Source organism: Podarcis pityusensis, assembly GCF_964106645.2.
Source record: "Podarcis pityusensis genome assembly, chromosome: 7".
NCBI lineage: Eukaryota > Metazoa > Chordata > Lepidosauria > Squamata > Lacertidae > Podarcis > Podarcis pityusensis.
Window position 1 is genome coordinate 14845353 of NC_138031.1, and position 16561 is coordinate 14861913.

Sequence of the window (16561 nt, forward strand, 5' to 3'; positions counted from 1 at the left end):
ATCAGACTGAAAGAAAAGTTGTCTTTCCTTTCCTTCATTATAAATCTATAGAGCGGCAAACTGGGACACGGGGCTAGTAGTTTGCCAGTAGGGGGTTGTCTTAGCCTTCCGCATTTGGTGTTTATTAGGAGAGGCGTTTGGAGGACGCGCCTGTAAATCTTGCTTTTATTTTATAGGGCAAGTTTATGTGCTGCAGAAGAGGGAGGCAAGCCCATCACTTAGCCTGCTTCTATAGAAAGCCACTGAGAGCCAGTTTGGTACAGTGGTTAGAGTGTCAGACTAGGACCTGGGAGACCAGGGGTTCCAATCCCCATTCAGCCAGGAAACTCCCTGGGTGACCTTGGGTCAGTCACTGTCTCCCAGCAATAACCTACCCAACAACAGAGGGTTGTTGTGGGGATTAAATGAGGAGAGGACGGACCAGGTGCATCGCCTTGAGCTCCTTTGGAGAAGAAGATGGGATAGAAATGCAATTTTTTAAATAAAAAAAATGGAATACTGATTCGGAGACCCATGGGAAGAACAGGGTGAGGGATGGAAACTTAGGGGGTTCCTGGTGGTAACTTTAGTAAAGACATGGTTAGATATAAAATTCTATTTGTGAACTTCAGTTACCTGGAATTGCCCAGTTTCCAGAATGAATTACCGTATTTTTATGTGTATAAGACTAGGTTTTTCCCCTTAAAAATAATGTCAAAAATTAGGGGGCGTCTTATACACGAATACATCTTCCCTCATTTTCTTAAATCTGAGTCCCCTAAAACAGGGGGCATCTTATACATGGGGGCGTCTTATAGATGGAAAAATATGGTAAGTAGTGGGGAGCACTAAAAAGCCTCTAAATCACATTTTTTCCTGCTCTCCAGCTCCCTCCCTCCCTCTCCACGCAACTCTGTCCTCAAGTAAAGTTAAATCTCTGGCGCTGACTGGAGACTGGACCATGTGCAGAAATGTGGCGCTACCTCGCAAGCCAGCTGTTAGACGGGGAGGCTGAGCAGCCTAAACGTCCCACTGCACCTCCAGTCTCTTCTCTGCCCTCGCTGATGTCAGGCTTCAGGGAATCCGATCTCCCTCCCTCATGGCTGGCAGCCAGAAATGGGAAAACAAATTCTTACCATGGTATTTTATTCAATATTCACACAGAGAGATGGATGATACTGCCTCTCAGATAATGGCATTCCTCTGAGTAAAGTCTCACCCCCTCCGTCCAGTGGCAACGCTGCATGCTCTAATACTGGGAGTGGAGAGCAGGCGGGGGCATGGCTGGCGCCCTGGGGGTGTGGCACACATCCCGGGGGCATGGCATGCCGCCCGTAGGGGCGTGGCATGTTCTGGGGGTGTGACGTGCCACCTGTGGGGCATGGCGTCTGGCTCAGGGTGGTGCGCGCTGCACATGTACAGGGGGGCTGCCGCAATGGCACCTTACCAGAATAGTGGTGCCAGGGGCGGTTCGGTCCCTCCGCACTCCCGTTCCTCCATCTCTCGACTGTCTCGCCAGAGTGGTGCATGCTCTAGTTATCTCCTGCTTGGATTACTGCAATGCACTCTACGTGGGGCTACCTTTGAAGGTGACCCGGAAACTACAACTAATGCAGAACATGGCAGCTAGACTGGTGACTGGGGGCGGCTGCCAAGATCACATAACACCGGTTTTGAAAGACCTACATTGGCTCCCAGTACGTTTCTGAGCACAATTCAAAGTGTTGGTGCTGACCTTTAAAGCCCTAAACGGCCTCAGCCCAGTATACCTGAAGGAGCATCTCCACCCCCATCGTTCTACCCAGACACTGAGGTCCAGCGCTGAGGGCCTTCTGGCGGTTCCCTCATTGCGAGAAACAAAGCTACAGGGAACCAGGCAAAGCGCCTTCTTGGTAGTGGCGCCCGCCCTGTGGAACGCCCTCCCATCAGATTCAAAGAGATAAACAACTACCCGAAATTTAGAAGACATCTGAAGGCAGCCGTGTTCAGGGAAGTTTTTAATGTGTGACATTTTAATGTATTTTTAATCTTTGTTGGAACCTGCCCAGAGTGGCTGAGGAAACCCAGCCAGATGGGCGGGGTACAAATAATAAATTATTATTATTATTATTATTATTATTACTATTATTATTATTATTATTATTATTATCATCATCATACGTCATCCCTGCACCAGCTGAACTGTGCTTACTGCCTCTGAGCTTTCTGTTCTACTACTCTCAACGCTTGCCGGGACCTGGGGCGGTGGTGGTTCTGGCATGCTTTCCAAAGTCACTGAGTCTGTCGTCTGTCTCTCCCCTGGTGCTTCTTCTTCCTGTTGGTTCATCTCCCAATATCTCCCAGCTTCTCCCCTCTGCAGCCTCTGAGCTATGGCCTTCTGCAAACCACTGTTCTAAATCTATACTGTCCTCCTGTCCTCAGGAAGGTTCAGGAGGAGGGGGGCAGTCCCCAATCCTCCTCAGTCCAGTCCCTGACATCTGAAGTCTTCCGGGAAAGGGTCTCCTCGTGAGCCATGAGGCCTCTGCAGCTCTCTCCTGCCATTTCCGGGTATAATTATTTATTTCCCAGCGCCGTGCGTAAACATGGCCCTGTGCGAGTTGAACGCTCATAAACAGGGCTGTGTGTGCCAGACCCTCTGTGGCAGAGCACCAATGGAAGCAGGTAGAATTGTGGCAAAGGAATATTGACATTTGAAGACTGTTCTAAGTCCAGGAGGACCATCTGAAGATAGGTATCACTTGGTAACCGTTTAGCAAATGAGCCCTGATAAGTCCCTCTAGGCTGGACCACCACCAGTACACCCCAAGGTGTCATTTCTTATATATTGGTTTTGACTGCACGACTGTTCCATCTGTTCTGTGAAGCCTTTTATTATTTTTTTGAAGAGAATAGCAAATAAATCACGGTAGCCGAGAATTTCCTAGACATTTATTCCCACTTCGGATGTCTCCATTTTATGGAGGCATTTCCCTGTCTGCCTCCCAGTTAGAAAGATTTAGTTGCAACGCAGCCGTCAGGTCCAAACACATCACAGTCTTTCTTCTAAACGCATCCTTGACTGTGATGAAGAGCCGTGTGAAAAGTCATATTCCATGTCATGGCATATTTTCTTATTATTTGCATAGGATTTTTACACTTTGAGTTGCATCTAACTAAGGCTGCAGTCACACTGCAGTTTGTTTCAGTTCATTGATGTTTCCTTAACCGTTATTTCCTACATTACATTTGAGGCTTCACATGACATAAATGCCTCTTCTGGAAATCTAGCAAAATAAAAACAAAAGTTTAGCACTGATTTTTATGTTAATTGCTTCCAGAAATATTGATTTGCAACCCCATTAACCCAGAAAATTGTGAGAGTAATATGACAAAAATTGGGGTGGTAAGACATTCTACCATTTTTTGTGGGTCAGCTGTAGGGGAACAGAAGCATGCATGTGTGGAAAGAGTGGGCGATTGGCGACATTGTCCAATGATGTATGTTACCATTCCATTATGCAACAGGAACATGTTAGAGGAATATTAGAAAACACGACAGAAGGTGCTATCATGATAATCAGGAAAACTTAACACAATATTTGCATGTCTGCATGAACACCAAGTGCTACTCAGAGTAGACCCATTGAAATTAATAGATCTAAGTTAGCCACATCCATCAATGGATCTGCTCTGAGTATGACTAACAGTGGATACCACTCCCTATGTTTGATTTCCTTGCATGGAAATTCACTGGAATTCTCAGAGTTCCCCTGGAAAGAAGGACTGATTGTTAAACCTCTCTGGGAATTGTAGCTCTGTGAGGGGGAATAGGGGGTCTTAACAACTCTCAGCACCCTTAACAACATGGCCAGCGCATCCTGTTTTGCCACCCAAGGCGAAATGGGAAAGTCCCATTGCTCTCCACTGCAGCCTCCCTTAGCTGAGTTGTGTGGTGGCACCCATGAATGGTGACGGTAGAGATATTGCAAGATCTTAAAGGTAAAGGTAAAGGGACCCCTGACCATTAGGTCCAGTCATGACCGACTCTGGGGTTGCGACGCTCATCTCGCTTTATTGGCCGAGGGAGCTTCCAGGTCATGTGGCCAGCTTCCAGGTCATGCGGCGCTCATCTTGCTTTATTGGCCGAGGGAGCTTCCAGGTCATGTGTACAGCTTCCAGGTCATGTGGCCAGCATGACTAAACCGCTTCTGGCAAACCAGAGCAGCGCACGGAAACGCTGTTTACCTTCCCGCCGGAGTGGTACCTGTTTATCTACTTGCACTGTGACGTGCTTTTGAACTGCTAGGTTGGCAGGAGCAGGGACCAAGCAATGGGAGCTCACAGCATCACGGGGTTCGAACCGCGAACTTCTGATAGGCAAGTCCTAGGCTCTGTTGTTTAACCCACAGCGCCACCCGCGTCCCTTTTGCAAGATCTTACAGAGCACATAAAATCTCATGAGATTTCAGTGATGGTTCACAAAAAGTGGATGCCACTGCCAGCGCCACTTCTCCAGTGGCAGCAGAGGTAGTGTGGTGGGCAGGGGGTCCATGAGGTTGACACCTCTTGGGCTTACGCCCAAGGCTGCTGCCTCAGCCTGCCTCATGGGTGGGCCCAGGGCTGTCTTTCCTATTGGGCTTACTGGCGCGTTGCGCCAGGGCGCTGGGCTCTCAGGGGCGCCCTAGTGAGTGGGGGAGCTGTGCGGCTTTACCGGCGGCCTTCCCTTTCCCTGCACGTCCGCCAGCTGTGCTCCGTCAACCATATGGCTGGCGGGCATGTAGCTTCCTTCCCAAGTCTCCGCGGGAGGAGAGTGATTCCCTCAGAGGCTTGGGGAAAGGTCGACAACTCTGGGAAATGGGGGGGGGGGGCGCTGGAGGGATCTTTGCACAACGGCGCCGGATATGCTTAAGGCGGCCCTGGGTGGGCCAGCCATGCTTAACAAACTACAGTCCCCAGAATTCTTTAGGGGAAAAGCCATGACTGTTTAAATTGGGATCATACTGCTTTAAAAGCATAGGGCAGATGGGGACGGACATGAACTTGCCACGGCTGTTCCTATTCCTTGCTACGCATGAGGAAATATATGGTGCTAAGGAGACTAGGGGCGGGTGGAGCTTTGGTCTAAACCACAGAGCCTAGGGCTTGCCGATCGGAAGGTCGGCGGTTTGAATCCCCGCGACGGGGTGAGCTCCCATTGCTCGGTCCCTTCTCCTGCCAACCTAGCAGTTCGAAAGCACGTCAAAGTGCAAGTAGATAAATAGGTACCGCTCCGGCGGGAAGGTAAACGGCATTTCCGTGTGCTGCTCTGGTTTGCCAGAAGCGGCTTAGTCATGCTGGCCACATGACCTGGAAGCTGTACGCCGGCTCCCTTGGCCAATAAAGCGAGATGAGCGCCGCAACCCCAGAGTCGGCCACGATTGGACCTAATGGTCAGGGGTCACTTTACTGTTACCTAAGGAGCTGTTACATTTACAAATTTATTCTGATCAGGGGCAGGGCATTTCTTTCTTTTTTCAAAACAAAAATCTAGGGAGAGGGTGAGAAGGGAGCCTAATTAGCCCCCTAGAAATGGCCCGTGGACTGTTGAGAGCAAGAAGCGAAGCACACCGTTCTCAGGTTTCGCCTCGTCCTTTTACCTCCTCAGACTTCTGAAGGCAAAATCCGGCTGCAAATAAGAGTGACCAAATCAGAACCACGTTTGTGTACATTTAAAAAAAACCTAAGAAATCACTCAAGCTGGGAGTTCACCAGCCGAGGTCCTCGCAGGAAGAATAACACAGGTCTTTTCAGTCATCTGGATGGCTTCCATCTCGAACGGGTGCCTTTTCTTTCTTTCTTTCTTTCTTTCTTTCTTTCTTTCTTTCTTTCTTTCTTTCCTTCCTTCCTTCCTTCCTTCCTTCTTTCCTTCTTTCTTTCTCTCTTTCCTTCCTTCCTTCCTTCTACCAGTGTGGTGTAGTGGTTAAGAGCGGTAGTCTCCTAATCTGGGGAACCGGGTTCGCGTCTCTGCTCCTCCACATGCAGCTGCTGGGTGACCTTGGGCTAGTCACACTTCTTTGAAGTCTCTCAGCCCCACTCACCTCACAGAGTGTTTGTTGTGGGGGAGGAAGGGAAAGGAGAATGTTAGCCGCTTTGAGACTCCTGAAGGGGAGTGAAAGGCGGGATATCAAATCCAAACTCTTTTTCTTCTTCTTTTGGTGCAGTTCTGTTCTTCAGAAATGTAACGTGTGTTCTTGGAACACATAAACACTCCTTGGCAAATGCCAGACGAGTTTGTGACGACTCCCTCTCTCCTTGGCTTGCCACCAAGGAGCTAGGAAAAGAATGGGGGACAGCGGAGACATTTGAAAGGCCTCCTAGCCACGGAACACCCCAAATCAACTGTCATAGCCTATTTAGAAAATACTAAAGCACGTCTGAAGAATCATACGGAGATGTAAAGCCACAATGGATCCCCATGGGGGGAATTCGTCAGAAGCTACAAGCCCGAAAACAGATGTGTTTGGAGAGAGAAGAGGGACCCCCTCCTTTAGCAATTGCCTTTTGTGACTTAACTGCCATCGCTGCTTGTTGGACTAACAGGCGCTCTCAGGAGTGGAGAACCTTTTTCTTACCTGTGGGCTACGCTCATTTATGGGTGCGTCCAGAGGCAGATTTAGGGGAGCACAACTGCTTCAATTACACCGGCTGCAGAGCCCCGGGAGGCGTCACAATGATTATGTTAAATGGAAGGCAAGAGGTGAGGGGGGCAGATTTCGGCACTGCTGAAATTTGAGACTCCAAGGTCTGTCACTGGTGCGGGCAGATGTGCAAACAGGCGGAGCAATGGAGGAGACATTTGCTAAAGTAGGTTCACACACCTTCCAGGCAAGCAAGAGGCATTGATGGTCTCCATTTTAGGGACATATTCCTGCCAGGCAAAAGCACATAAGGAGGGTGTGAAGCACAGCTGGTGAGGGGTGTGGCCTTGAAGAGGGGGAAAGGCTGAGGAGGGGTGTGGCCTAGGGTAGGGTTGCCATACGTCTGGAATTTCCCCGGGATTCAAGTGTCCAGGGGGATTTTGAAAAATCGCCGGAATGCCTGGGTATATGCCAACACAACCAGGAAGTGTGTGCTTGAGTAACCCTAGCTTAGAGAGAGTCCCAAGGACCAGCTCAAAAGGACTAGAGCAGGGGTCGGCAAACTATGGTCCCTGGGCCGGATCAGGCCCGCCTGGGTCCTAAATCCGGCCTGCGCCGCGAAACTGAAACCCACCACGAAGCTGAGACTCCCGGCAATGGCAAGGGGAGGAAGAGGCCGAGCGGCGGCGCCAATCAAACTCCGCACCTGGTTTACCTCAGCACGGCGTGGGGACATCTCTGCCAATCAAACACTGCACCTGGTTTACCTCAGCGGCGTTTGATTGGCAGAGCTGCCGCCGCCTGGCCTCCTCCCACCGTCACGGCCGCCGCCCTGGTGCTTCTGTGGGCCAGAGAGCAGAATGGATGAGCTTGCTCTGCCTAGCTGCTTCACGAGAAGCAGCAGCAGCAGCAGTGGTGGTGGTGTTGGCAGCCCCTGTAAAGGTAAGCACAGCGCCTTCTCGAAATAAATAAATAAATACATACATACATACATACATACATACATCTTTATTGGTTTAAAATACAATCTTACAATAAAGGTAAGTACAGTGGTATTTCGGGTTAAGCACTTAATTCGTTCCTGAGGTCCGTTCTTAACCTGAAACTGTTCTTAACCTGAAGCACCACTTTAGCTAATGGGTCCTCCTGCTGCTGCTGCATGATTTCTGTTCTCATCCTGAAGCAAAGTTCTTAACCCGAGGTACTATTTCTGGGTTAGAGGAGTCTGTAACCTGAAGCATCTGTAACCCGAGGTACCACTGTACAACAAAGTTAAGCATAAAAAAGAAAAAAAGAAAAAGGAAAAAGAAAAGAGAAAAGAGAAAAAAAAAGAATTCTCCACAACAAAAAGTACAAAAAGTTTAAAAGTAACAAGAAAAACAACAAACAATTAAAAGTGCCAGATATTTATACAACATGTCTTATCCAATAAAGTCTTCTGTGAAAAGCGTCCAATCATTTTCATTATACTTTTTCTATTGCCTTGATTTTATCACACAGTTTGTTTTATACCTTTTCCCATATATTCCTCTAAGATGTTTATTCCATTTATTTACTATACACAAATATCCTTCAATTCTGCTAGGAAATAAGTGCCTTTTTTCTCTAGGCAGGGAGGAGGTCCGTTTTGCGCCACTGCCACCAGTCCTTCGGCGAATGAGGCAGGCGGCAAACCGAGAAGGTGGCTGGGTCTGGGGCTCGCAGTGTGCATAGGAATTCGTTGGTTTTTTTAAAAAATAGTCCGGCCCTCCACAAGGTCTGAGGGACAGTGGACTGGCTTCCTGCGGAAAAAGTTTGCTGACCCCTGGACTAGAGGACCACATTTGGCTGCCTACAAAGGAGCATCATGATATATAAGGCTTGTACAGCCTCAGATGCAAATGGGGAAATATTCTACATCAGTGTCCCAGCCCTGCCTCTTCCTCAGAGGCTGGGACTCAGAGGTTGGGACCCAGTTGCATGTACCAAACCTGCAAGCTGGACCAACAAAGCAAGCTGTATCTAAGCAACTGTAGCAACCGCTCTTCAGCACCCCTTGCGGACAGGCCCTGCTCCCTTTGCTCCCTGACCCACGGCTTTCTTTATGGGAGACTGACCAACTGAGGAGCCGAAAAACAGTGAAAAATACTTCCCTAGGGGCGTTCAAGTGACCCAGGTCTTGTTTTCATAAAAACAGGAAGTGGCGCCATATTGAGGGGGGGTGGCGGAAGGGAGCGGGAGGCATAGATCTAAGAAATGCGGTAGAGGGACACACGGGTCTGAACTTCCAGTAACACGTTGAACCACCTAGGGGCATTCAAGTGTCCCAGGTCTTGTTTTCATAAAAACAGGAAGTGGCGCCATATTGAGGGGCGGCGGCGGAAGGGAGCGGGAGGCATAGATCTAAGAAATGCGGTAGAGGGACACACAGGTCTGAACTTCCAGTAACACGTTGAACCACTGTACTTAAGGCAAGGTCCCTTGGGGATTTGGGATTGTGCATGAAATAGTGAGAAGCCGTGAAGGCTTAAGGGTTTTTCTGTGACGATCCCGGTGTTTTTGGGGCAGCTGGAGGGTATGCAGCTTGTGATCTACAAAGCTAAAGACAGTGCGCCAGACATGTATGATGAGCCCCCAGGGAGTCAGAGACCTCCCTTTTACTGCAGGGGAATGAACCTGCAATATGGATGCACAGGAGACATTCTACCACCTTGCTTCTCTAAACAGCTTCTTGGCATATTCCCTTGCATAACCTACTCCCATGCTTCATTCACTCCAGTTCTTTTACATGGGGAGCAAGGAATCTGCCCCCAGCCCCAGTTAGCTGTGCTGCAGTCTCTTTTCCTGGATGAAGCCTTTCAATTTCCTGCAAGCAGAGTAACGGCAGGTGCAACACCCCACTCGGCCCCCCCCCGGACTTCTCTTGCACACTTCCATATGGACATCTGGTAGGCAAGTAAAAGACTAAAGGAGTCATAACTACTCAATGCCGCTTTGTTACCAAGTCAGTTGTAATGTTCTATTATTATAACGTGGCTTTTGCTTTCACGGGCAGCAGGCACTGAACTCTTGCCAGATTTCCCCAAGAGCGGATGGCCTTGTAGTAGCGGCCGGATTCCGCATGGTTGTTTGTTGTGCAGACGTGGTGAGCCTTGGCTGGTGAAGGATGTCCTAAGCTTTGCCGAATTTCCTTGTTTATATCCATGTAAACTCAGTAAGCCACATCTATTTTTTTCTGTTTGTTCCTGAATTCTGCTTTCTCCTTTCCTCATGAGACCCGCTGTTTACTCTCTGCAGTGCCCTTTGTTCCAAAGCGGTCTATTTTTTAAAAAAAATATTAAATTAGGATTAGATCTGAAATCTGAACTATTTAGGTGCCGCAGATTTAGCAAAGTTCATCTTAGTTTGCACAGTAGCTGACGTCTTGCAGAGAGATCAAGCACCTTGTAGGCCTATTAGATATGAAAGTCCTGGGGCTCAGCTTGCTAAATCAAAGTGGAAGCAACCTTTGCACGAGAGCCAAGGTATTGCACCTCTTTTTTTGGCCTGATTTCAGAAGGGCTGAACACCTACAGCTGTCATGGGCCAGGAGTCAGCTTGGCCAGCTAGACAGCAGCCCAAATGGGGAGAAGGCCTTCTCCCCCATCAGGCTGCTGTACTTTGCTGTGCAAATCGGAACCCTGCGCAATCGGAGTTCTAAATCACATGGTGAGTCTTCATAGGGACAGCCAAATCTCCACTGCAGACATTTGCCCTGATGTGATGGAGACCAAGACCTCAATCCCCTCCCCTTCATGAACTTCACATACAATGACTCAAGGACAGGGATGGGCAACCTTCGGAATCGTTCAGCCTTCCAGGTGTTGCTGGACTCCAACTCCCATCATCCCCAGCCAGCAAGACAAAAGCGCATGGATGCTGGGAGCTGTAGGAGCGTCTGAAGGAGCGTCTCCACCCCCATCGTTCTCTGAGGTCCATCGTTCACTGAGGTCCAGCTCCAAGGGCCTTCTTGGTAGTGGTGCCCGCCTGTGGAACACCCTCCCTTCAGATGTCAAGGAAATAAACAACTATCTGACTTTTAGAAGACATCTGAAGGCAGCCCTGTATCGGGAAGTTTTAAATGTCTAATGTTTTACAATTTTTATGTGCTGTAAGCTGCCCAGAGTGGCTGGGGAAACCCAGCCAGATGGGTGGGGTACAAATAATATATGATGATGATGATGTCCAGCAAAATCTGGAGGGCGACTGGCTCCCCATCCTTGCTCAAGGAGAATCTACTTAAAGCCTAGGAGGAGATTTATTCCGTCTGTTCTGTCAATAAATGATTGAGAAAATACCACGAGTCTACAATTATGTAAAAAGCCTAACAAATGGTATTACAGTGGTACCTCGGGTTACATATGCTTCAGGTTACAGACTCTGCTAACCCAGAAATAGTACCTCAGGTTAAGAACTTTGCTTCAGGATGAGAACAGAAATCGTGCTCCGGCGGTGCGGCAGCAGCAGGAGGCCCCATTAGCTAAAGTGGTGCTTCAGGTTAAGAACAGTTTCCGGTTAAGAACTGACCTCTGGAATGAATTAAGTATTTAACCCGAGGTACCACTGTAGAGTGGAAGAACAAAGACAAAGACCCGCCTCAAATGCCTGGCTACTGTGTGAACCAACTGACGGATGAGCTGGGCCTTTGGTTTGATCAAGTAGACAGGCGCTTCTTCTGTCCTAGCAATAGGACCAGACAAAATTATATTCAGCATTCTTCCATCCCTTGTCCCCCCAGACTCTACTTCATTGGTTGCTGTTGCAGGAGGGGGGCAGTCAGGAAACACTGAGCATGATGATGTCACATCACTTGTTTCTTTTGGTAAACGCCAATGAGGAGATGCTTTGGGGAGATGTGCTGCTTGACATAATGTCCCCTCCATAATTTCTCATTAGGATCATTCATGGGCTCCTTAGCATAATAATAATAATAATTAGCAGTCGTTGCTTGGCTTGGTAATGGGGCTCACTGCTCACCACTCCCACCAACTTCCTGTGCCTTGTTAAGAGGTTGTCTGAAGGGCAATAAAATTGGAAGCATGGAAATTAAAAGTCAAATTCATATCGAGCGGCCTTTATAAATCTGGCCTCCCCTTCCTGCTGTCCCCAAATACCCTATAAATAGAGCTCGCTTGCTGCATATGTATCTCGTTGCGGGGGGGGGGGGGGGGCGAGAATACAATTGGAGGCGATTTTACAGTAAGAGTTCCTCTTGATGTCTGGAGCGAGCCCCGGAGGTCAAAAGGCAGCTTTGCAAATTGACTGTTTCTAAAAGTGGTTCTCAAATGCCTCATTGTTGCTGTTTGAAGTGTGATTGCCCATGTGCGGTTGAAAAAAAAGGGAAGGCAAGAAAGGCACAATAACTGTGGATAATAAGAGGACAAGAAAGAAGCGTTTGTGAGTTTTCCTTGTGTGGAAACGTCCCCTTCCGAAAACCTTAACAGCTAATCTTTTTAGCCGGGGAAGCAATAGGCAGAACTGTAGCCTTAAATCAAGACCTGGGGGAGTTGATGACTAACAGATTTTGTGGGTCTCTCTCTCTTTCTCTCCCCCTTCCCCAACGCTCCCCACTCCTTATTCAGAGGGGATACGTAAAGTTTTCAATTTGGTACCAGCTGTTCCTTTGAACAATGCCATACTTATGATTCAGATCATGGAAGCAGTGATTCTGATTATTTCCCTCCGTACTCTTACCGAAGGAAACATTAGGTGGGCTTGAAAGATAGGAGAGCCTCAAAAGCACTTGTGAATCAGTTTCCTGGTCTAACTGCGGCCACATGTGACTTTTATTGAAAACACATGCGACTTTGATAAAAGATTGCATTTGAAAGAAGGGGCTGGAGGAGGGCTACGGACAACAAGGCACTGTTCCTCATCAAACGCTGCGCTCCACACTTGCGCATGTTTCATGTTAATGGGCTCGGGGCAGTTTCGAAGCAGCCTTTTCGCTCAGTGACTTGGGCTGGCTGAAGGATGCTGCAGACACCGCAGTCTGCTACACGGGGAAGAGCTTTCATGCAGGACCGCTTTGGAGGGGGAGAGAGTTTTTCAGACCTGGGGCCACATTTCCTTCTGGGAAAGCTTCTCGGGGCTGCATTCTAGAGGTGGGTGGAACCCCAGACGATAACGGGCCGATAAACAAATGTGTTTCCCACCCTTTGTGCAGAAGGTTAGTTAGTTTGTACACACACTTGAAGAACTAAACACATGGTCTCAGCATCAGCTCAGTATACAGGATGCATGGTTCAAAGGTTCATAAGCAGAGTTCTAGGATAGATGGCTTGCTGACATCCATTTGTCTTGGGAGTCAATAAGAGTGCACCTCCAGGGGTGAAGTGAAACCACTGCATTAGGAGCACCAAAGTGACCTTCCTGGGACACAAGCTTGGGCAGTGTGTATAGAGGGCCTAGGTTGCTCAGATGAAGGTCCACCCCCCATTTGGGTGTTAGAATTCCTGCTCCATGATTGCAGTCATAGGATTGTTGTCTATCACATGACGGTGTATGTTTTGACTCCACAGAGTGGGAGGTGACGAAGACAGGATGTTTGTGTTACTGTGTTCCGTGAAGTGGGACTGTTGTCCTTTGTTCTTTTTCTCTTTGCTGTCTGATGCTAGAGGGAGAGGGAGCCATGTTGCAGTGCTCCGTGTGTGTTTATATGTAAATAAAGTAGATTAGCCAAAATGCTGAGTTGCTGAGGTCTGTCAAGCATGAGACGCAAACTCTGTGGATCCCTAAGTGTGCCGGTGTCGGTTGGCATCGGTCGCTGTGTTGTTCGGGCAGAAGAAAGCTTTTGAATGATTGACCAGGAGGGAGAGAACATGCCAGTCGGGCATGTGTCTCTGCCAGGGTCCTACTCGAGTATAGGCTGAACTCCTTACATTGGGCTCATTGATGTGGTCCAAAGGAAGGCAGAGCAATATGTTGGGCACCAGCTTGGCTGCATGAGTTGCCAAAAGGAGGTGTACAAGGCACCATCCAACCATCTTGGGGACTTCACTCTGTATTTGTGTTGGGTTTACTCCTTAGCCTTTGCTTCTCCTGAAGATATCCCGCAAGGCAGCAGAAGTTTAGGATCAGTTTTCCTGCTCCTAGATGGGCTGCCTTTCCAGGCTGACGAGTTCCATGTGTCTCTTTCTTCCCTCTACAGCATGTGCAGAAACCACCTTCTTGACCATTGGACCCACTATTGGTCTTGTCTGCTCAATCCGCCGGAGCATGCAGCGGAAGTCCCTGACTCAGCAAAGATTTGCAACCTACTGGTTTAGCTGATTAGTCGAAGCTATTCCCTGACAGATTCTGGGAGCCACAGGTGAGGGCTGAGTGCAGGGAGAGAATCAAAGGTGGGCAAGCTACCCCAGAAGGACCATAGGTACTAGGTAAAATGTAAAGGTAAAGGGACCCCTGGATGGTGAAGTCCAATCAAAGGCGATTATAGGGTTGCGGTGCTCATCTCGCTTTCGGGCCGAGGGAGCCGGCGTTTGTCCATAGACAGTTTTCCGGGTCATGTGGCCAGCATGACTAAACTGCTTCTGGTGCAACAGAACACTGTGATGGAAACACGAGCGCATGGAAACGCTGTTTAACTTCCCACCACAGTGGTACCTATTTATCTACTTGTATTGGCATGCTTTTGAACTGCTAGGTTGGCAGGAACTGGGACAGAGCAACAGGAGCTCACCCCGTCGCACGGATTCGAATTGCCGACCTTCTGAGTGGCAAGCCCAAGAGTGGTGCTGTGGTCTAAACCAGAGGTATTTTTTTTTATTTATTTTTTGAGCTTAGGTGGCTGCTTTTATTATTATTTTATTACCATTCCTTCACCCTTAGATCCCAGGGCAAGTGACAACAATTTAAAATGCAACACTAAAAACAGATTACGGCAACTTAATACCACTAAAACATGGTGAGTCCTAAAAATGCACATCTCAGGTGTCAAGGGTCAAGGTCAAGAGGGTTTTTTTTTTAAATGATATTTATTTATAAATAAATATAAATATCATAAATATCATTTAAACCAGAGGTATTACCCCTCTCCTAACACCCCATACATGGCTAGGCATAAGCAAATATGTTGTCCTAACACCCGACATGCCCTTCCCGCTCCATTTTTAAAGAGCCGGGCAGAGTCCACCATTTGTACTCTTCCCATCCTATGCAAGAAGACTTATGAACTTGCAACAAGAGCTTCTATGGGAAAGGGGAGGCTACTGGGTTTGTTTACACCCACGCAGATGATGGTGCATCCTTGGCAATGGGAGCCCACCCCTCCAGTTCTCACTCGCCCTCAAATTCAGCTAGCTCCACTTTTTGAGCTTTCCATGGTAGCTGATCCCATGGCCATTCTCTGGAGGTGGACCGACTCAGCCAACTCCTCCCTTGCCAAGACATTCAGCAATGGTGGGTTGGAACCCTCTTCCCTGTCACTGCCAGAACTCTCCCCAATTCCAGTCATGGGGTCTTCCTCCTGTTCTGACAGACCCTGCCACCCCAATCCCAGCTGGTGCCATAGGACCAATGTTCCCTCCATCTATCCGTCTGTCCGTCCACCCACTGCAATTTATAAAACTTACACTGGCAGCTTGTGGAAGACGGTACTTACAAACCCATTCGCTACCAAAGCGGCCTATCTCTGGTGCCTTTTATTCATTGTGTAAAAGCTTCCCCACCATCTGGACCACCTATGAGGAAATGTTTTCTTTCAGGCGGCAAGATTAAGGAACAGGGATTTACACCTCAGCCCCAGAGGTAATTACCAGATGGCAAATGGCTTGTTTTCACTTAATGATTCAGAGCAACTGACTCAGGAATATAGACGCGAAGGCTGGATCTAGTTTCCAGGCAACTTTCCCCCTTTTCAAACAGCACAGTCCCATCCATCCTTCCTCTAGAACACTAGGGCTGAAGGCCACAATTCCCACGTTAGAAGTTTTAGTGCTGCTGAACAATGCCCTTGTATGAAAGTCCTTGTGTGATTTTTCCTGATCTTTCCAGCAGAACATTTTCTTCTTAAGAACATAAGAAGAGTCTGCTGGATCAGGCCAATGACCCATCTAATCCAGCACCCTTTTCTCACAGCAGCCAACCAGATGCTTGTGGGAAACCAGCAAGCAGGATTTGAGCACAAGAGCCCTTCTCCTCTTCTCTGATTTCCAGCAACTGGTATTCAGAACCACTGCTATCTCCAATTGTGGAGGCAAAGCATTGTCATCATGGCTAGTAGCCAATGGCAACCCTCTCCTCCATGAATTTCTTTAATCCTGCTTTATAACCATCAGTAAAATTCTATCATACCACCTCTTTCTTGTCTGAACTAAAAAGTTCCAAATGCCTCTGCCTTTCTTCATTGGGGAGTCACTCCATCTCCTTGGTCATTTTGGCTGTCCTTTTCTATACCTTTTCCAACTTTACATTATGCTTTTTAAGGCAAGGCAAGTAAAACTGTGTATAGTATTTCAAATGCCGTCACAACGTAGATTTGTACAATGGAAATTTGATTGGCAGTTTTATTTTCAATTCCTTCTGTCCCCCCCCCCCCTTTTCTTGAAAAATGTCTATTACACCCTTGGAATCCAGGAAGATGCCAATCAAACTTAAAAAAAAAAAAAAAAATTATTGGAATTTTATTTACAACATAACATAAACCCCCCACCCCCAATACACAATCCACCCTCATTAAACATGAACATAACATACAGTGAGCATAACATACAACAGTACAAACAACCACATAAAAGACTTCCTTTAACCTGTATCTGGCCTCCTTATTTACTTCTTATAAACTGTTTCCTTTATGAATAATTATTAAGATTTTTCTAATTATAACTTAAATATCTACAAAGTCTCCTGCAGTCATTAATCGAAACAAGTCCAGGTGTGTATTTTAGGGCACTGTTTTGTGAAGTATTCTCTGCATTTCCCCCATGCTTTTTGAAACTCTTGTCTAGTGTGATCTCTAATTGCCTCTG

The 16561-nt window shown here is 47.8% G+C and overlaps 1 long non-coding RNA gene across 1 annotated transcript in view; it reads left to right on the forward strand.

The window, feature by feature from the left end:
- The first annotated feature begins 737 nt into the window (after positions 1-737).
- LOC308480959 overlaps positions 738-16561 on the forward strand; it is a 387800-nt gene continuing 371976 nt past the window's right edge. Inside the window, exon 1 of the long non-coding RNA XR_013988357.1 lies at positions 738-810. This is a non-coding gene — a long non-coding RNA (uncharacterized lncRNA). The remainder of the gene's footprint in view (positions 811-16561) is intronic.